Source organism: Peromyscus maniculatus, chromosome 3, assembly GCF_049852395.1.
Source record: "Peromyscus maniculatus bairdii isolate BWxNUB_F1_BW_parent chromosome 3, HU_Pman_BW_mat_3.1, whole genome shotgun sequence".
NCBI classification, from domain to species: domain Eukaryota; kingdom Metazoa; phylum Chordata; class Mammalia; order Rodentia; family Cricetidae; genus Peromyscus; species Peromyscus maniculatus.
In genome coordinates this window covers 40,453,169-40,476,421 of record NC_134854.1, presented here as the reverse complement: position 1 = coordinate 40,476,421, position 23,253 = coordinate 40,453,169, and the positions used below count along the sequence as shown (strand labels likewise).

Sequence of the window (23,253 nt, the reverse complement as noted above, 5' to 3'; positions counted from 1 at the left end):
GGGTTGGCTGCCCAGAAGCTATTTAGGTTGTGGGTTGGCTTTCTCCAGGGTCAGAAGTCAGAAGATTGTTTCAAGGTTCCTGAATAAACTGCTTGGAGAAGAGCCTGGTGTTGCGTCTTCCTTGCTGGTCGAGGCGGACGCGACAAGTGGTGGCCCGTATGGGGAGCCTTTACCTTCCCTGTCTCTTGAAGGCTCAGAACTCTTCGCGGTCAGGGCAGTGCACTGGTAAGTCCCCAGGTAAGGTAGGGATCCGCAACAAAAGCGGGGATATTGCTCTTCTCTGTAGACAAAGAGAGAGCGAAGAAAGTTCGCATTGTGGCGAACCGAAAGTAAATAGGTCGCGGATGAGCGAACCAAAAGGTAGATAAATTTTAGTACTAATTATGGGCACCTCTTCTTCGCATTCAATTTTTTTGGCTCTTAATGAGCTGCTCAGATCAAAGAACTTAAAAGTCAAGAAAAGTACCTTAGAGAGATTCCTAGAGGAGTGTGACGTTGTATTTCCCTGGTTTGCAGTTTCACAGATTAATAAGATTGGTATTAAAGCCTGGAAGTCACTCCCAAACAAAGGTGAAGTCAGTGGCAATCTTACCAAGATCTTACAGGGCCCTACAGAGCCTTTTTCAGATCTTGTAGCTCGCATGGTTGAGGCTGCAGGCAGAATTTTTGGGGATCCTGACACAGTCATGCCCCTGATTAAGCAACCGATTTATGAGCAATGTACAAAATAATGTAGGGCTGCCATAACCCTGTATAAGAACAGGGGCTAGAGGTATGGATGAAGGTTTGCCAAGAACTAGGGGGGGGGCCCTGACTAATGCTGGTCTAGCAACAGCTGTGGTTCAGCTAACTCAAAATAAAAGAGGAAGTTCAGGTGCTCGCTTTTTATGTTGTTAATGCTCTTAAGGTATTAGAAGCAGCTGGACCTATTAAAAGTTCTAGCCCTGTTTGCTCTTTATTTCAACAATTACAGCAGTTGATTTGGCAAAGAACACTTCCCTTTTATCTTATAATTTCACATATGCAGCAAATTTATCTAAAGAATTGTCTAGCTATCTTTTAGGTAATTGGTCTGGAGAATTTGACAATATGATGGAGCAATTGAGGATGGCCATTGTCACTGTGAATTCTACCTGAGTGGACGCTGGACTGGCAGAGGGACTGTCCTCGTGGAACTCGATGACCATGAATCATCTTAAGGAATGGGCAGGCATAGGGGCTTTAGCTGGCCTTCTGGTGCTGGTTTCTCTGGTTTGCCTATGGTGTATCTGCCGGCTTAGGATCTCTCAGCGTTGCAATGCAGCCATGATCATTCAAGCCTTTACAGCTGTCGAGGCGGGCCAGTCCCCTCAAACATGGTTGGCCACCATGAAGCATTAAGTTCCCTAGCACAGGATGCAAGGCTTAAGCACTGCACTTGGGGCCCATTGCATATCGGACCCCAAGGAGAGCACGCCTGATTGCATGTGGGTTGATACCTCATGTCCCACCTCTGTGAAAAGGGTATCGGACAGGTCTGGCACTAGGGTGGCTGATGCCTGAGTGAGAGTCAGTACAATGTCCCTGATTCATTCTTATAGAGATCAGGCCTCTACTCTTGCCTGTTGCAATAAATAAAAAAGGGGGAACTGTAGAGAGCTGCGTGCAGCCGCGCCTCAAAGATGGCGCTGGCTTCCGCCTTCCACCCTCCCGATGGTGAGTGCTCTCTGTGATAAACAACTCCTTATTTGGCTAAGGCTAAGGATTTGGCTTGCTTCTGCGTACCTGGACCTATCCACAGTACCCACGTGGCAGATTGGGGTTGGCTGCCCAGAAGCTATTTAGGTTGTGGGTTGGCTTTCTCCAGGGTCAGAAGTCAGAACTGAAAGTGATTTCAGAGACTGTTAGAGTGCTATATAGCCTGCTAACCTCTTTTTTTTTTTCAGCATAATATTTTAATTGATTATTTGGGAGTCTCACATAATGCATCCTAATCACATTCAATTCTCCATATTCCCAGGTCCATGTCCCTTCTCCTGTGACCTCCCCCAAAGAAAAGAAGAATAAAAGAAAAAATACCAAGTCCAATTTGTGTTGCCTATATACTCAAGTGGAGCATGGTCAAACTCCCAGTGGCCAGCCCCTTAAAGAAAACCAAGTCCTTCCCACCCCACCCCATCCAGAAGCCATCAACTGTGAAGAGCTACACTTCAGGATCCCTATCACAATTTTTAAGAGTTGTCTTAATGGATTCCTGTCTAGATTGTTTCTTTTGGGGGAGTGGGAGTAGGGAGAGAGGTTCTCACAAAAGCCTTCTATGTTTCTCATTCTCAACTGTGACTCTGTAGTCATAAATACCACTACAAAAGAAGCTGCCTCTCCCTTTGCAGTCAGTTACAGCACAAGTCATGGACATGCTTTCTGGAAGCCTTACAGACCACAGATATCATCATGGTCCTTGGTTACAGCATGGACCATGGAAACCATCATAGCCCTTGGAGGTGGCAGCACAGGTCATGGACCTCAATTTGGTCTCTGGTGGCAACATTGGACACAGGCCTTAACATTGTCTCTGGCAGCACCATATACTATGGACATCAACATGGACTCTAGTGGGACCAGAGGCCATGGACATCCACATGGCCTCTGTCTGCAGCATAGAACACCATCATGGCCCTTGGTGGCTGTCTAACCATTTGAACCTGGTTTTCTAGGAGCCTTGGGAGTAAAACCTCAAATTTGGCTCATTTCCAAACTTTAACAAGTAAATAGCAGGGATCCAGTAAAAAACATCCAGACAACACTGACCTTTGAGAAGTTGTTGAAGGAAAAAGACAACAATATTTCCATATGTCAAGGCAGAAAATGAAGACAAGGGAGGAGACTGCTTTTCCTCCAGCCACACAATAATCTCTAAGACCACACGATAATCTGTGATGTTGTACGTAAGCTCTTAGCATCTTCTCCCCTTGGCCTAGACATACTGAGACTACTAGAGAGGATCATGCTCTTCAGAGGACATGGGAACAACATTTCTTTAGATGAAGGGACCCCATAGAGAGTTTGCTAAACTGAACACCATTTCAATTTTTAAGTGGGGGTTTTCATAGTTGAATGGCAGTGGGGTGAGGGGCTAGTGGTGAGGAGTTTCAGCCAGAATTAGGTTATTTCTTTCTCTCCTTTTAAAAGTCTGTTCTGGTGATTTATAATAACATGGCACTGATAACACCTTTTATCCTGTCTGTGGAAAAGGAAACCAAATAGAAATACACAACAAAAGTGACACACCTAAATACCACTATAATCATTTTTGTGACTATTGAAATGGCACTCTCTTGTTCTTTTATGACGGAGGTTCTCAAAGTATGGTTCTGGCAATAGCAGACCCTGCCAACTCAGCCCTTGTTAGAAGTGCACGCTCACAGGTCTCACCCTAGACTTGCAGAACCAGAAACTACCAGTGTTGACCAGAAGAGGTGGGAGCTCAAAAGCCACTGGCTGAGTGTCAGGCCTGCTGATCTGTGAGGACCCCTGGATAAGACAGACATGAGTAAAGATGGAACAGTTAGAAATTCTCCCTCCTGGACAAAGATTTTACAGTGTTTCAGACATGGGATATTTTTTCTATGCTGCATGTAGTGATCTAAAGGAACCATTCTATACACCACTAAAACTATGTGTACCAGGCTAACACATCATATTTTCAAATGCACTTTTCTTATCAATATGGGCATATAGTTTTAGTAGTAGCCTAAACAACTTTGGGCTCCCTGAGGGACTTCTTACTTGTTTATATCTAGGACATGTCCTGCATTCAGTCAATTAAAAACTCAATGACATTTATATTCATCATTTTCATTTTAAAGGTCTGGTACAAACCAGTCTGTACACCTGAACTTGAAAATATAGGGATAGGCTATTTTGGAATTAGGTTTTTTCCTTCCAAACAATGCATTTCCAGATTCTGATATAAGCGAGACACCTTTTAGAATACACATGGACAATGAAGAGCCAGAAGGAACATGAGCATGAATTTCTTTATGTTCTGATAAGCTGAGAAAAAAAGATGTAAGAGAAAGTTCAGAGACTCTAGAAGAAGAAATCCTGAATAAGCCTTTTATGTTGCTTTTATTCAAAAGATTTACATTTTTAAAGTTGGTGACTAATGTAATAAAAGGTTCCAGTTAAATTATTACAGTAGCTGCTTGCTTCAGGGCAAGTAGAAAATCTTTGAGGTTTTAAATTATGTTCTTCAGTCTAGCATGAGAAGATATTTCAAACTCCTGCAAACTATTTCTAACATTATAGAAAGTTGTACTCCCTAGCTTTTCTCTATCTGGTTCTTAATTCTCACAAAATTATGGTAATTATTTTTCTTTGTACAAAAACATTTTGTATTGGGGCACAAATTGGTAATACCAAGAGATAGGAGAAGCTCCAGTTCTCTTGGGAATATTATCTGGTTAATAGGCTATGAAACTGATAGCTGTGTTTAACTGCCTGAGGTGCAGCATGTGATGGTTAACCTGAGTTTTGAGCCTTGGTGGCATGGAACCTCTGACTTGTATGCTTGCACAGGGCCAGACCCTTGGAATCAAACTTGCTCCAGAAAAGCCAGCCATTTGCTGTGATGGCTTTACCCCGGTAAAGAGGCTCACTGTTGGCCTTGCATCAAAGGGGAGGCCAAGTAAAAATTTTACACTGCAGATCTGCTCTAATGTATGAAGATATGAAGACTTGCATCCTGAAGAGGTCTTTAATCCTGCATGCTCTTTTTACTGCAGAGATCCTCAGAGCAAATGCCATAAAAGGAATATGATCAGAAAGAACCAGCTATAGAAAAGTACTTGAATAAGTTGGATCATATCTTGATTCTAAGTAATCAAAGCACTCTTTTTTCTAAAGAGTGGATGTTTTAGAAAAACACTGGGGCACAGTGACACACATTTGTTTAGGGGCTCCACTGAGGTTTAATCACTGCAAAGCCGAGGGGTGTATTTGACCTTGCTGTCCAGATGCTTTCATCTCCCAGTGGAAGGAATGGAAATAGGTAGTGAAGTGGTTACAATTGGATTCTGAATTGGCTGCCAGTGGCCAAGTGCTGGCCACACTGAGTTTTAGGTGTGTGCACTGACATGTTTTATAAGTGTTTATGTTGGCTTCCACATCAGTACATTGAGGATTCACCGTTAAGGTTAGGGGATGGGTCACATAGCAAAGGCTTAACAAATTTAGCATTTTTGGCCAATATCCTTTAAAATTTCATTTATGAGAGTTCTACAAAAAATAGGAGAGGGTACATTACATCCTCTCCCATTTTCTCTTCCTCTAGCCACCCTTCTCTCTTCCCATGTCATTTCCCCATCATCTGCCAAGAGGGTTCTGAAGATGAGCTGACACTGGGTGTTTGGTGAACAGAGCACGGGCTGCAGGCCAGAGGCTTGATTTCTCTCCCTGGCTTCACTGCTAACTAGCTGCTTCACTCAGGGAAGCGGTCTGATCTTCTGGTTAGTTTCCTAGGGCGGCTGTAACAAAATACCATAACCTGGTGACTTAAGCAACAGCAATTGATTGTCTTAGGGTTCTGGGGGTTAGAAGTCTGAACCAGTTTGGTTCACTCTGAAGGTTTCCAAGGAGAAGTTATTATACCCTGTGTCCTAGCTTCTGGTGGTCTGGTGAAAATCTTCATAGTACTCTATCTTGAGGAAGAATACTTCTGATCTTTGTCTTCAAGTTTACACGGTGTCCTCCTTGTGTGGGTATCTCTGTCCACATGTTCTTTTTTGATGAGGCAGGGTTTCACACTATGGCTCCAGTTGTCTGGAACTCAGTATGCATCTCAGGGTGGCCTCAGACTCATGGCAATTCAGTCCCAGTCTCCAGAGTGCTGGGAACACAAGCATGAACTATCATGCCTGGTTTACATTTCCTCTTTTTATATGGCATGGATTAAGAGCTCACACAGCATCATTGCAATCTTAACTAATTTCACATGTGACAGCCTTATTCTCACATTCTGAGGTTTGGACTTCAACAAAGGAAATATTTTGGGGAGACACAATACCAATCAGTAACAGCAAGGGGCAGAATCAGAATCCTGTGAATGTGGCTATGCCTCACAGTTCTTTAAGAGAAGCTTGAAGTCTGCCTCATGTATTCTCAAATTTACCTAACAAGAGAACTGTAACTGCAAAATCCTGGAGGCTTCATGCTAAGATTACATGCCCTCTTTGGGGTTGCTGATCATGAATATGGACAACCAGGGCTGACTAGCCAGACATAGGTAGTCTGTCTTTTGTCTCAGGGCAGAACTCATCCAATCCCTTCCCTAGTGGTACCCTGATGTCCTTGACTAGCTTGCCAGGTGGTGGTGCCTCACTGCCCTGACAATTCCTGGGTGAATAAGAAAACCATCAGGGAATTTCCCTGGCTCAGAGGCAGCTGGCCTGGATGACAGGGAGGCTGGGCAGCTGCATTTTCATTTTAACAGCTGTGGCCCCATGCAAAGGACAAGGGAAAGCCCAAGGGGGAAATGGCTTTATAAAATTTTAATAAATGGTAACCCTGCCTCAGCTTCTCTTTGTATTGCTGTCAGAAAGCACATCTCTTGTAAGCTGACATCCTCATCAACAGTGATGTCAAAAGCACTCTAAATCAGGTAATTACCCAATAAAGTTAATGTTACTCAAATTGCAAAGAACTTAAATTAAAAATATATCTGATTGCAGGATGGAAGCCTGAGTCATGAGTCTTATCCACCAAACACTGTAATCTGCCTGCCTGAGAGTGGGAAACAGCATGGGAAAAGAGGCTGCCATTAAAATTCTGGAGGTGAACCCACCCTCAGGAGGAAGAGCCCAAAGAATGCTTTCTTCTCTACCTCTAGGCAGCAGGGGAATGTGATTTTTGCTTTCTTCCTTATCTGTCCTGACATTTCCATCCTCTGTAGTGCAGCTGTGCTGTCTAACACAGCCACTCTTTCCCGTGGTGAATGAGCTGAGGAGGCAATGGGACCAGAAAGGACTCTGCTGCTGAATCTGAAGTCCTTGTGGGTTGTCATGAGGAGGCAATCTGAGCTCCATATCCTGAGAGCTTCCTGGCTGCCAGACAACACATAAGGCCATAAGGTTTGAGCAGAATGAATGAAAGACTGGATCAAAAGACCCTCTGTTAGGTTGTAGGGTCCAAGAGGGTGATGCTGAATGAGGGGTTCCTTTCAGACAAAGGTCTTTAATCATGGTGGCTGCACATCAGTGTCTGAGGTAGGGAACTTCAAGCCAAAGAGACTAATCAAGGTGTCTTCTATTAGAGGTCTCTGAGGGGATAGCAATGAAGTGGAAGGACTTCATCATGAAGAATCATATTTAGTTAATATGTGGCCTATGCTACCTGACAAGCGTCACTTTTTCTCTGAACAGGAAATAGGGACTTGTGGGACATGAAAGTAGCCAGAATGCTTTCAGCCTCTAGGGGGGCAGGTGCGTGTTCTTGTCCTGGTGGCCATCTGAGGGCCAGGGTTCTAACAGGTTCTAATAGTGACTAAGTCAGTATTCAGTAGGATGACTTTGACAAGTCAGTCCCCTTTTAGGTACCTCCTCTTTTCCTTCTCATCTGTCAAATAGAGGTTACAAAATTTGCTTCTTTCCTCTGGATTGAGATAATACCAATAAACAAAGAAATGCTGTAATTATAAGCAGTTATTTATATGATTAAGTAAGCCAACATTAGCCAGTAGAGAGCTAAAAAAAAAAGTGACAAAACCAAAACAAACAGGTATTGAAAATAAAACTGAAGGAAAATTTTGGATATAAGGAGAAAGAATTCAGTCTTGTAGAAGAGTAGGGAAATCTTGCAGGGATAAGGGCTGTGAGTAGCCTGAGCAGTTTTATTAAGTACAAAATGGGGGCAAAATAGCAATATTCATTGGGCTGAAATACTAGTTTTCTTTTAAAAATATCTAGTAAAATACTCAAAATATAGTATAACCACAATTGTACAACTAGTCTATTATTTCTGAACCCTATAGACTGGACTAATATGACATATACTTAATGGAGGCAAATAATGTCTCAAGTGGTAGCAGCATCTAATGAAATGAGCTCGGTCTTGAGCAGACAATGTGACTCCGACACAGACAAATGAAGAGAAAACCACCTCTGTGACCTTGCTCCTATGCCATAGTCTCTGTGAGCTTACATGCACACCAGTCCTGTAGTGTCTGGAAGACACTGTTTCCTTGGAGTCCTCCATTCCCTCTGACTCCCAAAATCTTTTTGCTTCCTCTTCCACATGGCTTCCTGAGCCCTGAGGGGAGAGATATGTTTGATGAAGATATCTCATTTAGGACTGATATTTCTATACACTGTTCAGTTGTCGGTCTCTGTATTGGTTCCCATCTACTGCAAAAAGAAGCTTCTCTGATGATGGCTGAGAGAGACACTCATCTATGGGTATAGCAGAATACTGTTAGGAATAATTTTATTACTATGTTTCTTTAGCAGAACAGTAGTATTTCCCCCCTAGACCCATGGCCTATCCAGTTTCAGGTTTTGGGCCCCAAGTAGGAGTCAGGCATGGGTTCCATCTCACAGAGTGGGACTTTAATTCAATCAGAAAGTGGTTGGTCACTCCTACAACAGCTGCACCACTATTTCTTGCAGGCAGGTTACTGTTGTAGATTGTAGGGTTTATAGCTGGGTTAACAGTTAACTGTTCTCTTCTGGCAATGTGTTGTTATTCTGATTTAATTCAGTAAGCATGGATTGAGGGGTCACAGGTAGAGCGAGACAAATTAGGTAGATATGTTACCCATCTTGTGTGGATACATGAAGCAAGAGGATAAAGAGGTGGATTTTCATTGCTCTTAGCTGCCTATGAAAACTTGATGGTAAGATCCTGTTACTGAAGATACCATACATATTAGTCACAGAACATGGAGACATCAAATTGGTACTGACCAGAAAGCTTCTTCTCTCCTGGCCAGCTTTCATAGTATTGGAAGGTTCTATATAGGCTGCTGGGAGGAAAGTTATCAGTAGTCTTATCCAGCTGTGAATATAGGCTGCTAGAGGAAAAAAAATCATCAGCAGTCTTACCTGACTATGAACCTAGTGACTACAATAATGGCCAGTGTGACGAGATAAACCAATGGGTGCAATAGTGGCATGAGATAGCCAGTTTCTTTCTGATTGGGTTTATGGACCATTCTACAGGAAGAAACACGTGCCTGGTACTATAAACTGCCCCCAAGAGCTCATGGTTGGGGAGATAACAGTTCCATTTATTAATCTACTACTACTACCATTCTAGTATATAGACACAGTATCAAATTGCCCTCTAAATTTGTGTCCCTGCCTATAGATTAGTGAAGCTCTCAGACATTGTAAGAGAAGCTTCTTTGTAGATGGCAGTTAATATTACTATTCACAACTGGTCCAAGAGCAGAGAATAAGTGCCAGTGGAGTGCTCAGCTACAAATGGGACCTCTGTATCACCTCCTTTCTCAAGGCTCAAGGACCATCATGGAAGGAGGGGGAGACTGTAAGATGCAGAGGCCAGGGAGGATTGGAGGGAAACTGTCTTCTGCACATGGCAGGACCTCTACACTTAGGAACTCACAGCAGCTGTGGTTGCCTGCTTAAGACTTGTACAAGATGAAGCCAGTCAACATTCTAACATGGAAGGGGAAAGTGTTCATGAGCCTACACCCCTAACTGAGGAGCTATGGATGGCTGATGAATTCTCAAGGAGGGAGGGTTAGTTTTCTTTAAGGATGTGGCCCTTGATAGGCCATTCATACTTCAGTAGATGACCCAGAAGTGTATGGCCAGCACAAATTCACTCCACAAATTTTAAAAGAAAGAAGAAATGAAGTTGGGGGTTAGGAAGGTGAGAGTAGGTCTGGGAGTTAAAGGGAGAAATAGAAATGAATATTATAAAAATACATCATATGAAATTCTCAAAAATTAATACACATATTTTTATGAAATAGCTTTTCATGAGGAGGGCTGGGGAGGTTATGTTACAGAGATGAGTTACTGAAAACTCTATACAAACAAAAGATTTAAACTATTGAAGAAAGGTTTATTTATCCTATAAATATTTGTTGAGCTCCAAGCCCTTGACAAGCACTGTTCTAGGTCCTTGGGAACTCATCAGTGAGCACAAAGAAGATTCTCATGTTTAAAGAACTCGTTATAGCAGAAGAAGAAGGCAAAGTTGAATGAAGAGACATTAAGTTGCAAAAGCAAAGAGATTTTATTAAGAAGAAGATAACAGCTTTAACACTGGAGGGGATCTCAGCAGCAGTCTAGAAAACAGGTTGTACCTTTGCCTTTCCTTCAGAGTATGTGCTAGTGGCTCTTACATTGAGGATGATTTTGAAACTTTTTTCTTGCTTAGGTGAAAGACTACCAGGATTGATTAATTATGTCTGTCGTGGTTGTGAAAGTGGAGAACTGAAGCATCTATGTTTCATAGTTGTCACTCCCAGGTCCCCTGTTATATCTGTGCCATTCTGGTCTGTTTTCTTTCGGTCTTTTGAGAATGTTATAAAGCTCAACAAGGAAGAAGTATTTATAAAATATAGCATTCATGTGAATGTAAAAGTTACTTGGATATTTTAAATATTAGAGTTAATGGCCAATTCCTTCAATCTTTATAATTTTTACAGAAGATTGCAAAGAGGCAATCTTAACAAAATCAAAGTAGCTACTTTTGCTTGTTCGCTTTTTGAAAAGGCTTTACTTTCTGCTCAGTCCTTAATGAGACCAAGAATAGATGCTTGTTGACCTCTTTTCTCCTCACATGGGGAGCACTCCTGGACATCCTTCAGCTTAGCTTTTAAAGTAACCTGAAGCCTCTATTGTATTCACTGGTTGGATAGAAAAAGTATTTAATGAGAAACTCTCGCAATGTTTGAAATGATATCCACATATCTACTTCTTTCCCAAATGACAAAGAACATTTTCATTCCTGTATTAATTATTGACTAATACATGTGTTTGATAGTTTAGGGGTTTCTTCAGGAAAAGTAGGCTGGATGTTTTGCCCTGGTACATATGTACATGTGAATACTGAGATATATATATATATATATATATATATATATATATATATATATATATATATATATATGATGTTGTAGTGGATTCACAATTGTATGAAGGACTGCAGTCAACTAAACTAAGAGTGCTGCAGATTCTGGAAAAAGGAATTTTCAGTTTGACAGAGATTGGCAGCAAACATGTCTTCTAAAAGGAGGTCTGCTGTTTTGTTCATAGAAACAAGTTAATCCAGTTGCTTTGTGCCAGGGGCTCTGCTAGACCCATTTCTTACCATCTGACAATTGCCAGTTGTGGAAAGTCAACCAGCTGCCAAATTAGGAGATTCTGTCTGCTGGGGAGTTCTGTATAAGTGACAAGGAGACACTAAGGGCCCTTGGGATTTTTTTAAACTTTCTTTTTATTTATTCTTTGTGTGTTTCACATCATGCATCTTGATCCTATTCATTTTATATCCCCGTGTATCCACCCTCTGCCCTTGCAGACCACCCCCCCCCTATAAAATTTAAGAGAAAAAAGAAAAAAGGGTGGTGGTGGAAATCTCATCATGGAAGCTGTAGTGTGACACAGTGAGTCACACAGTAAACCCCTTCATTCATATATCTTTACTTGCAAGTGTTCCTTACAAAGAGTCATTGGTCTGGTTCGAGGCCTCTGGTTTCTGCTACACTGTCAATGCTGGGCCCTCCCTGGGACTCTTCTTGGATATCCTGTTGTTGCCCTGTGCCTTGAGAATTCTTTGCATTGATATCTCATATAGCATAGCTGCAGAACACTTCAGCTGTGCGCTGAAGGAGGCCCAAGTTCAGATCTGCCGATTTCACTATGGAAATACAGGTGGTGAGAGTTGTTTTCAGTCCCCAGAGAGTATAGTGTGAGTTGTGAGTTCAGTTCACAGAAGGTCAATGTGATGTTGACCTCTTATGTCAGCTTTTTCTCACTGAGGAGGAAAGCATTTCCAGCAACTTCTAAGACTATTTTAGTCAACTGACCAGGTCACTGCACTCAATGACAACATAGAAAAATGAAGATCAAGATGAAGAAGCCATATATTTCCAGGAAGAGGAGAGAAGACAGAAGGAATGCTTCTGTCCCAATCACTTCCTCCTCCCTTTCCTCCCCTCCCCTCCTTTTCTCCTCTCTTTCTCCCCTCCCTCCTTACCACTCTCCTCCCTTCTCCTCTTCTTTGAAAAATTTCCAAACTAGAGGAATGAGAAGAGTGTTTGGATGTCCACTTCAGTATTTCACAAATAGTCCCCTTGAAGACAGAGGGGAAGGCATCACAGCTCCCTTTTCTTAGCTGGAAAAGTCATTATCTCAGAGATTCAGGGGTTAGAAAACAAGATGCCAGGAGGTGGGGAAGACAGGATTGGAAACAGAAGCTATGAGTATTTGCTTTTAAGCACAGATGAAATCACATAATGTTTCTTTCTATGGTTCTCCCATTTCTTTAAAGGTGATACCACATGAAGATAGTGTACACACAAATTATCTTACATGTGGGAGAAATACATAAATAAAATCTGATAGTGGGATTGATCAGCGAGGGAATTGATGCCAATGAACTTGTAGCTTTTATTTTCAACCCAACCACACAGATTTGGTAGGACAGTGTGGTCATTCCATATTCAACTTTTACATCTTTTCCAACAAAATCACTCCTTCCTCATGATAAAGTTGTGAGGTTGATTTAATCAATGTTTTGTATTTTGAGAGGCTCAAAGGAAAATACTTAAATATATGAGGGAATAGCAAGTGGTATAAATCAGAATATTTTATGAAAATATTGAAAACCGTACATAGGGCACATAAAAATAATTTTAGAGGCGACAAAAATGTAAACTTCACCAGAGACTACCTAGATACCAGGTACAGAGACTGAAATCAGCTTCCCTGGCTCTCACCCAACAGAGATGATCACGGGCTGTTCACTTTGAGTCTCTGACTGTCACCTGACTCTGCAGGCTGTCTTTCTTGGAAACACTTCAGGGGTTTGAGGCCCCCAGCATTGGTGGTACATCTTTCCCGCTCACACCCTGACTGCAGGGCCAACTATCCATCTCAGCCTCATCTCACCCAGCAGCTCCAGTCCTGACAGCTTCTGTTTGACCTCTGCTACTTTCGCTACTGAAGGCTTAAACTAGATGACTGCAGAGTCTGCACCGTGGTTACCTTGAAAAATGTCACCTTCATCACATCCTTTGCCATCAGAACGTAATGACTTCACACATAACTTAGAGACATCCACTGGTTCCTTTGGCTTTTTAAAAAGAAGCCTCAAATTTTTTAAGATAAAGGTAAGTAATTATAATACCATTTAGATTATAAACTGCTAAATACAAGTAATAATGGAAATATGATAGATTTTTATGCTAAAACCCCTTGAAGTGGTTTTCCTTTCCAAAAATATAACTTCATATGTTTTTAGTAGAATTTTCTATTACAAAATCATATTTTATTAGTATGATTGCACAGCAATTATTAATTTATTGATTGATATGAACTAATATTAATATTATTCTGTTTTGTATGATTTTCTATTATTCTCTCAAAACCCTCATTTTGAATGAGATAGAAGTAAGACTGAGGGAAAAGGATCTTAGTGAGGGAAATTTGGGTGTGAAGTAGAGGAGAGGATGAAAGCAGAAAAGGATAATGACAAGCTCCTGACCTTTATCTTAGGAAACAGACCTTGAAGGTCACACATAAGCATAATCTGAAGTATAGTGGTGGTTATAGCTGTGTGCCAAGGAATCCCATATGGCCTTCTCATTATGGGGAGAGAGGACAAAGCAAAAATGGCATTCTTGGGAGAGAGTCAACTATAGTTTTTTAGGCAAAATTCAACCCATTTAGTATTTCAGGTTTAAAGTTGAAATCAGTATAAATTTATATATATATATATATATATATATAATATAGAAGGTGGGAAAAATTAACATCAATTAGAAGCAGCCCCCAACTGGCTGAACTTTTCAAATAGATCTAAGGGTCTCACAGAGGATCACTTTCTGCCAAACTGGTATCTGGCAAAACCTTGCATCTGTGAATTCAGATTTTCAAATACAGTCATATCAGATCTGATGACCCACTCCCTCATTGTCTCCTGCATCTTATGTTTCCTTTCTTCTCTAGAAAACTAAGATGCTAACTGTTGTGGAATATTTAACTATGCAAAGATGTATTACATTTGTTTATGCTGTGGAATATTACTTTAACTATGTAAAGATGTGTTACATTTGTTTCTGCTGCATTTGTTTAATTATAAAAAGATGTGTTGCTGTTTCACCTTGCCTGCCTAGGGTACCTGACCGGTCTAGTAAAGAACTAAATGGCCAATAGCTAGGCAGAAGAGGGACCGGTGCAGTGGCAGGCAGAGAGAATAAATAAGAGGAAAAATCTAGGCTTGGAGAAGAAAAAGAGAAGAGAAGAAAAGAAAAGAGAAGATTAACTAAGAGAATGAGGGAGAAAAAGAGGGAGATGCCCAGGTCCAGCCAGCCAGCAGACAGACAGACATGGAAGAAGCAGGAAAAGTAGCACATACAGAAAATCAAGGTAAAGAGATCTAAGGCAAAAGAGAAATAGGCTAATTTAAGGTAAAAGAGCTGGCCAAAAGTTAGCCTAAGCTAGTCTGAGCATTCATAATTAATACTAATTCTCTGTGCCATGATTTGGGAGCTAGTTGGTGGCCCAAAGTGAAAGCCTGCTACAGCTAACTGTGGTAGTTTGAATGTAATTGGCCCCCCTAATCTCACAAGGAGTGGCACTATTAAGATGTGTAGCTTTGTTGGAGTAGGTATGGCCTTGTTAGAGGAAATGTGTTACAGTGGGGGTGGGCTTTGAGGTTTCCTATGATCAGGATACCGTCCAGTGTCTCAGGCAACTTCCTGTTGTATGCAAGATGTAGGATCTCAGCTACTACTCTAGCACCACATCTGCCTACACACCACCATGCTCCCTGCCATGATGATAATGGACTGAACTTCTGAAACTATAAGTGAGCTCCCTCAGTTAAATATTTTCCTTATAAGAGTTGCTGTGGTTATAGTGTCTCTTCACAGCAATAAAAACCCTTACTAAGACAGTAACAAAATTCAACTTCACCATTCATAGAAATTATTTTATAGTAATTTCAGAGGATCATAGATTTCTGCCCCAATTCAGGAACTTACAGGAGATTTTGTTATACAATGATGTTATAGCAGAAAAGACACCAAAGCAAGCCACAATACAGTAGTTTTAGCAAATCATGACAACTGATTATAATGAAAAGGCAAGACTGTGATGGAGGGTTTGTTGTTGTTTGTTTTATTTTTGTTTTTTCAAGACAGGGCTTCTCTGTGTAACCCTGGCTGTCAAGGAACTCATTCTGTAGACCAGGCTGGCCCCAACTAATAGAGATCCACCTTCCTCTGCCTCCCCAGTGCTGGGATTAAAGGTGTGCACCACTACTGCACAGCCATGCAGGAGTTTTAAATAAGCTTTCAAACAAGTCTCTAGGTATGGTCAGAAGTGTGATGATTTGAAAGGTTTGATGTTGTCAAGGAGATGTGGGAACTTTTCAGGAGGATGGGGCTTCCTTCAATGGACCACAGAGTAACCTGATCTGTATTGTACATAGATGATGGAGAGGGGAAACAGAAATGCCTACTGAGGGCCCTGATGCAGGAGAGTTATAGCAATAGCCTTTGATTCTAGTTTAGCCCTGATGCCACAGGCTGTAACAGGAGATGCAATGGAGCAGCTTGTAAGAACTTTGAAGTAGTGGTTCATTTGCACTTCTGGTATTGCACTTCTTATGCTCGCAACTCAACCATCAGGTAAAGATGAGGCATGGAATGTTTTTGTAATTTCTTCAGAGAAATGACTTTCTTTGAAAAAGTTAGGTTGAAAGGAAAGCATAATTACCTTTAAAAGTCATGGCAAGAAGCAAGGATGAATGCTTCATGCTAATGCACTCCCTAACCAGTAAAAACCATTCCCAAGGTATATTAAAATTGTAGGTGATCTAGTTATCTCTTCATAGATCAGCAAAACTACCATAAAGTTTTTGGCCAAATGGTAAATCAACAGAATTATACAGTCCACACTGGGCCTTAAACTCTGGGGAAAAAACCATCTAATCACTATTTCTGGCATGTTTATTCATTCACATTCTTGATTTGCTTTGGGTCAGGGAGAGGTGTTGCAAGAATCCCTTTCTGGTATCCAGGTGATTCTTTCCCTGGTTGTTGAGCCAGCTCAGGGACCTGGAAAGAGCACAGCCTATGAATCATTTGTTCTGCCTATTACTAGGTGAGGACTTTAGGTCAGATAAGGAATCTTTCTGAATCTTGGTATTTCTTTAAATGGAATAGAATAAAAATGTCTTCTGCACAAATCTTTGAAAACTATATGAAACAATGCATACAGAGGCCTTTGTAACAGAGGCTAGCAAAGCATGCATACTAATGTTTCTTTAGAGCTGAGTTTCCATATCTCTGAGCTCTACTACATTTTGGAAGCTCTAGCTTTGGAATTGAATCCTTATCTGGTTATCTTTGCTTTGATATGTATCTTAATTCTCTAACATCCTTTGTCTTGACTGGGATCCATGTCTCTTTTCTGTCCTCTCCTTCGCCCCCTTATCTCCTCTTCACTTATGTGATTAGATAACTGCTGCTCAGAGACAGGTTTCTCAGCTGCCTGTCTGCACCGCTATCAGCATTTAAGAGCCTCCATTGCACACAGCATTTCTTCAATGACCATGGCATCTCAATTTCTACCAGTCACACTGTTGTCAAGATGCCGAGTCCCACTGCTTTTCTCTTGTCTCTTGTGGTTGGGTCCTTACTTTTCCTCCTCTTACCTGCATTTCCTGTCTTCCTCTTCCATTCCAATGAACATGTCAAGTTTTAGATCCTGGATCTTAACCATCTCACTCCAGGTGAGATGATATGAAACAGAATTGTTTGCTTGCTACTGACAATGTCCTGTATTTGTATCCTTGGAGCATATTAGACATGCAGAATCTCCTAAACCAGAGTTCACATTTCACAAGATTTCAAGGTGGTTGACAGACATGAAAGTTTGCAAAGTACTTTGCTATCAGCAAAGACTTGTAGCTAGATTAGAAAGCAAATCTCATGATGCTCTACAAATGGCTGCTTCCTAATATGGCTTGCTGGTAGTTATAGTAAAAGGACTAGAATATGTTATTCTTTTCATCCAGGGCTCAGGTTTTGTGCTTAATGGCTGAAGTCCAAGCTGAGTCAAGGTATAATTAAATGAAAATTCAGGCAGGCTACTGATTTGAGGAAATTCATTGTAAGACTATTGTAAGGATTATGTCCTTAATTACCTCACCAGACTGCAACGGTGTCCCAGCCTAAAAAGCAGGCATGCCCTCTCTCCCTCTCTTTCTGTATCACCTCTCCTTCCGTATTCTCTCTCCTCCACATGGTCTCTCTCTCTCTCTCTCTCTCTCTCTCCCTCCCTCCCTCTCAATAAAGCTGTAGAAACCTAACCATGGCTCGTGACTCTTCCACCACTGCAACATCTGTTGGCATGGCTGTGAGTACCACCGCTTAATCAACAACTGTTCTACCAGCTTTTGAATCAAACACATCAAATGAAGGGATTATGCATTCTTGAACTGTGTAATGAAGAGGAAGAACTCTTGATATGCAGTTTTTTAAATCTACAGTGTTTCCTTTCTTCATTTCCAAACGTAAGTTCCTCTGGAAGCAACACCTGAATACATAGCAGAGCACAGTGGTTGTGGGCAAAATAGGGAAGACTTTGAGGAGTGTCAAGTACTTTGAGAGACATGTTTGAGTGGGTGGCCCTTTCTCCTAAAATTTTCATTCAAAATGTCTTTGTGACAAGGTCATTATTATTCTTTTCTGTTTATTATTATTCTGTTTCTTTTATTCAAATGCATCCTGCTATGGTTTGATAACAGATTCTCCTCAGGTGCCTGCCCTGAGGAGATTTCTACCAGGGTCCAGAACAGATGCTACAGGCAGCTGGGATACTAATTTGAGGGATAACAAATGAATCTAAGCACATTGAGCTCTTTAGTCCATTCACTTTGTTCTTCTAAATCAATTCTATCTACAGAACTTCTTTTCTGTTCTTATACTTAGCTCCTCTCTGTCCCTTCTGCTGTTTTCTCATTGTTCTAAACTTAGTTCTTCCCATCTTCATTCTCAACTTCATTCTCCTCCAAGCATCCACATCTATCTATCTATCTATCTATCTATCTATCTATCTATCTATCTAACCATTCATTAACAGCTTGTTAATAAAAACTACAAAGTAAACTCTCAGGGACAAGTATTCTGATAAGAGTCACACTTGGCAAAGACTTAGTCAGCTTAATTGGTGACTGACAACAGCTGTAGGTTGTAAAAAGTTCTGGCTATCTCTTAAATGGGTTACAAGGAAAGAAATTAAACCAATGAGAGATTTAAGGAAAAAGCAAAGAATATGTGTACTATTTTATGTGATAAATAATATCCAGATATGGTTAGTCAGTTAACAGCCTTTTCTGTTAATCACCTGGATCTCAGGACCTATACATAATTAGTCTACTGAGTCTAAAATCTTGCATTAAAAACTGGTGTAGAAATAAATACAAAGTGTTAATTGTTTTTTGAATCAGAATGGGGGAGGAGCCTGTGGAGGAAGCTTAGGGCAACATAGGTGCTGTTGATCTCTTGAAGGACTAAGATATACCCAGGCCAGACACCTGCACTGTCACTTCCGGTTCACTATAATTCTTCTGAAGAGTTTTGATCTAACAAGGCCAGGCACCTGCAATTCTGTTTTGTGAAAGTTCTATGAGGACACTTTGGCCAATTTTGCCTTGTCAGTGGCTAAGAATGGAGAACAAGACCTCTGAGTGTCTATAGTCTACATGGAACAATAGACCTAGTTATGAAGCATATTTTAGTATGTTTCTAATTATAGAAATTGTATAGTTAAATAAGAAACCGTCTTCTAGACTATCCACAATTATGTGTACCCATAAGATAGAGATGTAATCATGAGATTACATGTACACATAACATGGAAATGCATGGTAAATGGGGAGATATCATAGCTGTTATTGCACAAGAAGTTTACAACAAGAAACAGCCAATTCATTCAAAAGGCAGTAATTCCATAACACCTTGCGTGATGGTTTCCTCCAACAGAACCTGTGGTTCTTATAGGTTGACCTTCTGAGAACTAGTTAGTTGTCACTTGCTGTATACTCCCATGGTCTTTTGCTACCAGCAGCTCTCAATAGTTTGAATCTGAAATGCCCCTATAGGAATCACATTCTGTTTTCCTATTCTCCAGCTTGTGGCACTATTTTAGGAGGCTGAGCCTAGCTGGCAGAATTAGGTCACTTCTGGTGGGCCATTGAAGGCTATACCTGGCTCCTAGTTCTGGTCTCACTCATTCTGTTTCCTTATCTGATTTGATGTGAAAGGCCTCTACCACATGTTCCTACTGCCCTGAACCCAGCTGTCCCACCATGCCATCTCTGCCTTGAGGGACTAAAATTCTTTGAAGCCACGAGGTAACACACACACACACACACACACACACACACATACACACACACACACACACACGCACATAAACACATTTTCTCTTTAAATTGTTTCTGTCATGAAAGTAACCAAAACACACCCAAGCCCTGCCCTTTTCCTTGTGGGTATGAGAGCTATAAGAACAATTATCACAGAAATCTTAACCCTTCTTCTCTAACATCAAACAACTCACATTCTGATGAAGAAATAGTCTTAAAGCATGTGCTATGAAAGGCCGATCTAGGCTGTGAATGATACTGAAAGTTCTAGGTGGCCTTTGCAGCTGGAGCTCACCATTTCACTCTTTTATATTGTTATTTAGATGACTGAAAAGAGAACACACAGCATGTCTCTTTTTTCAGTTTTGAACATACTAATGTTCTCCATGTTTCTGATGTACCATCTATTAAAGATGACTTCAATTATTTGTGCCAATATCAGTTTGACCTTATCTTGTCCCGGTAGTACACCTGGGTCCTCTGTCATCTTATACTGTGATGGGCTCCACGTTAGGTGCAAGTAATTTTTTTTTTTTTGATGAGGCTTGGGAGATGAGATAAAAGAAAAGGCTTAAAGTTATTAGAAATAAATAAAAGGAATGGAAAGGATGGCTCTTGCAGGAGTGAAAAGGACCAGAGGTCAATGGCTAAGAAGACTGAAAATGTCTCCAAGCCACTTAATAAATCAAAAAGTGGGAGAACTTATATTTAGGTGAAATTGTTGCTTCTCTCGCATAGCAGTAGTGGTGGTTAAAATATAATATGTTACATTTAAGACTTGGATAGGACATTTATAAACTGTAGCACTATGCAGTGACTATCATTACTTGTAAAAATGTCACCAGGAAATTTATGATGTGACTATACCCTAGAAAAAATGCTATATGAACTTTTCAAAAGTAATGATGACTTGAAAGTGTATATACTTTGAGAAAGACTACCAAATGTTCACATGGTCCAAGTCATTTCTTCTTATATGAGGGAATTGAGTGAGGGGATGAATGCTTTCTTATTGTAATAAGGGACTTTAGTTCAATGATTAATTTAAAATGAAAAAGAGGGGGGCTCATAACGGGTGTACCCATTCCACGTGCACTATTTGGTTCCCAGTTTGACCTGACAAAGGGAAACAACAACAGAGTAGATCAATAAATCAAAGTTTGGTTTCTGAAAGTATAGGTAATTATCAATATTAGATTAAAGCATGTGGACTCCTATTCAAGTAATCATATCCCATCTCTCCAGCCAACTTTCAGTGTGGTCTGAGGAACTATTAGCATTAACATTTCCCAGGAACTTGGCAGAAATGCAGATATTCAGGCTCCAGTCTCATTTGCTGGATCAGAAACTGTGGCCTAGCAACCAAGCCTTTTATAGACATCTTTCCCATGATTTAGATGCCTCCCAGTCTAAGAACCACTGCTACCCAGCAGTCTCTGGGAATGGTGAGAAGTCTTGAGTTTCATCTTAGCTTTGCTATCATTAGCTGAATGACTTTGACAAGTCCTTGATTCCATGAACCCTAACTTTCTTCTCTGCAAAATATGGGTCATCTTTTGTGCTCCATGATATGCTGTTGGACAAGAGAGATTAGATAAGCTCTTGTTCTCAAACTAGCTGCTCAAATTACTCTATTTCTCTTTCCTTTCTTGAAGCTGAATTCCTGATGAAAAGATGTCAGAGTTAGGAGTTATCAATATTATAGAGAATTAAAAGTGCCTTTACAGACTTGGGAATATTACTCAATGAAAATCAGATGTTCTGTGTAATCTGTTGTGCTGTACTATACAGAACTAGCCATACCTGAATTGAGATGAACTAATGTATAAAATACACATTGGATAAGGACAATATGGAAAAATTAACTTAAATTTGTATATTGTTGTAGGCTCTTGAGATCTTGTTCCTCAGGTGATGGCATTATTTTGGGAGGTTCTGGAAACTTAGAACATAGAATTTAGCTGAAAGAAGTATGTCACTGGAGGTAGGTCCTTGGGAGTATCCTGTCTCTAACTCCTTCCTATGTGCTCTAATATGAACTGCTTTCTCTTCCATGATGGAATAAATCCTCTGAAACTATTAGCAAAACAAATCTTTTTTTCTTTTTGTTGGTTTTGCAAGTATTTTGGCTGTAGCAAATGAAAAATTCTTATAAAAATGAATACCAGAGAAGTGAAGTCACTGTTGTGATTAAACCTGACCATACCTTTAGAAATTATTGATAGGAGGAATTTGGATGAGTTCAGAGAAGGTGAGAAAAAGGCTAAAATGCGATAAGTAGAGTTTTATGGGCAGTTCTTCTAGAAGATCAGATAATTAGAGTGCCAGTGGGCATAAGAAAAGTGAAAGTCTTTTGCAGTTTCAGATGGGAATTAGACTCTTTTGGAAATTGGTATACAGGTCATGCAGATTACATTCCGGCCAAGAATTTGTCCAAATTTTGTCATTGTCCTGAGACTTTGCATGGAGTTGAGTTTAAAGATGACAGACTTGTTCATATGGCAGAGGGAATTTCATATATGACCAATTTTTGAGTTGTGGCATGGCTATTGTTGGATGCTTTTAGACAAATTTATAGTAAGGACTGGGAATAAAAAGAAAAACAGAAACTCGAAAGGATTGCAATTTAGGAAAGATGGTATAAAGTTGGGACTAAGGAAGGCAGTTTCTATTTTTGGTTGTGAGCCTAGCCTTTAAAGGCTGAGCCATCTCTCCAGCCCAGGAAGGCAGCTTCTAAAGAGTCTAGTCCATGAAAGAGAAGCCAAGTTATTTGCATCAGAACCATAGAAAAGATACTTTGAAGGTCCCACAGGAATTAGTACTTATGCACTCTAGGTTTAAAGGTTTAAAATAAGTAAATAAATAAATGAATGGTAAATAAATAAACTACCTTGGGAGAGAGTGTTTCTTAAGTGTTCTGCTCATGCAGGACCACCTAGAAAGTTATTTTTCTGGGTTTCACCTTGCAATATTCAGTCATCCAGGAACTCAGAGGCTGCTGCAACTATGGCCCAAAGAGGCATGGCTACTGCTGGAGCTGATGGTAGAACATGGTGTTGGTTGTATGATGCTGGTTTTGCAGGCATGCAGAATGCAAGAGTTTGGACTCAGTTTTCACAGAAAGGCATGGGAGGTTAAGCAATGTAGTCAGGCTTTGAGAGGTCAATGTGTGAAGTTGTGGGTTGAAGGCCAAGCTGCAGTTGAGAACTCAGGAAATTAGAGATGCAGGAATCTAGAATATTTGCTGAAAAGCCACAGGTAGGGAGTAGAACCAACCCAGGAGAGAGGATGAGTGTCAAGGTCACAGGGGCAGGAATGCCCAAACCCATTGGTGCTCTCATACCACAGATGCCAGGCATGGAGCTATGGATTTAGTGTTTGCCTGGCAGAGATTCTTAGTCTAAGCCTTTGTTCTGCTTCTTTGTAATAGGATCATTTATTCTATGCTATAGTATCTTTGAAATAGGTAACTTTCTTTTTAATTTTATAAGGGTTCACAACTAAGAGTTTGCTTTGAGTCTCAGAAGAGATTTTGATTTGGATTTTTGAACAACATTAGGACTGTCAGTATTTGAGTACTTTTCAAGATTGACTGAACGAATCTTGGATTACAAGATCTTCATGGGTGTTTAGAGACTGGGGCAGACT

General features: G+C 40.6%; 1 protein-coding gene across 2 annotated transcripts in view; it reads right to left on the bottom strand.

Moving 5' to 3' along the window:
* Window positions 1-23,253, bottom strand: part of Lhfpl3 (LHFPL tetraspan subfamily member 3) — a 568,397-nt gene that overhangs the window by 123,905 nt on the left and 421,239 nt on the right. The window lies entirely within an intron of this gene.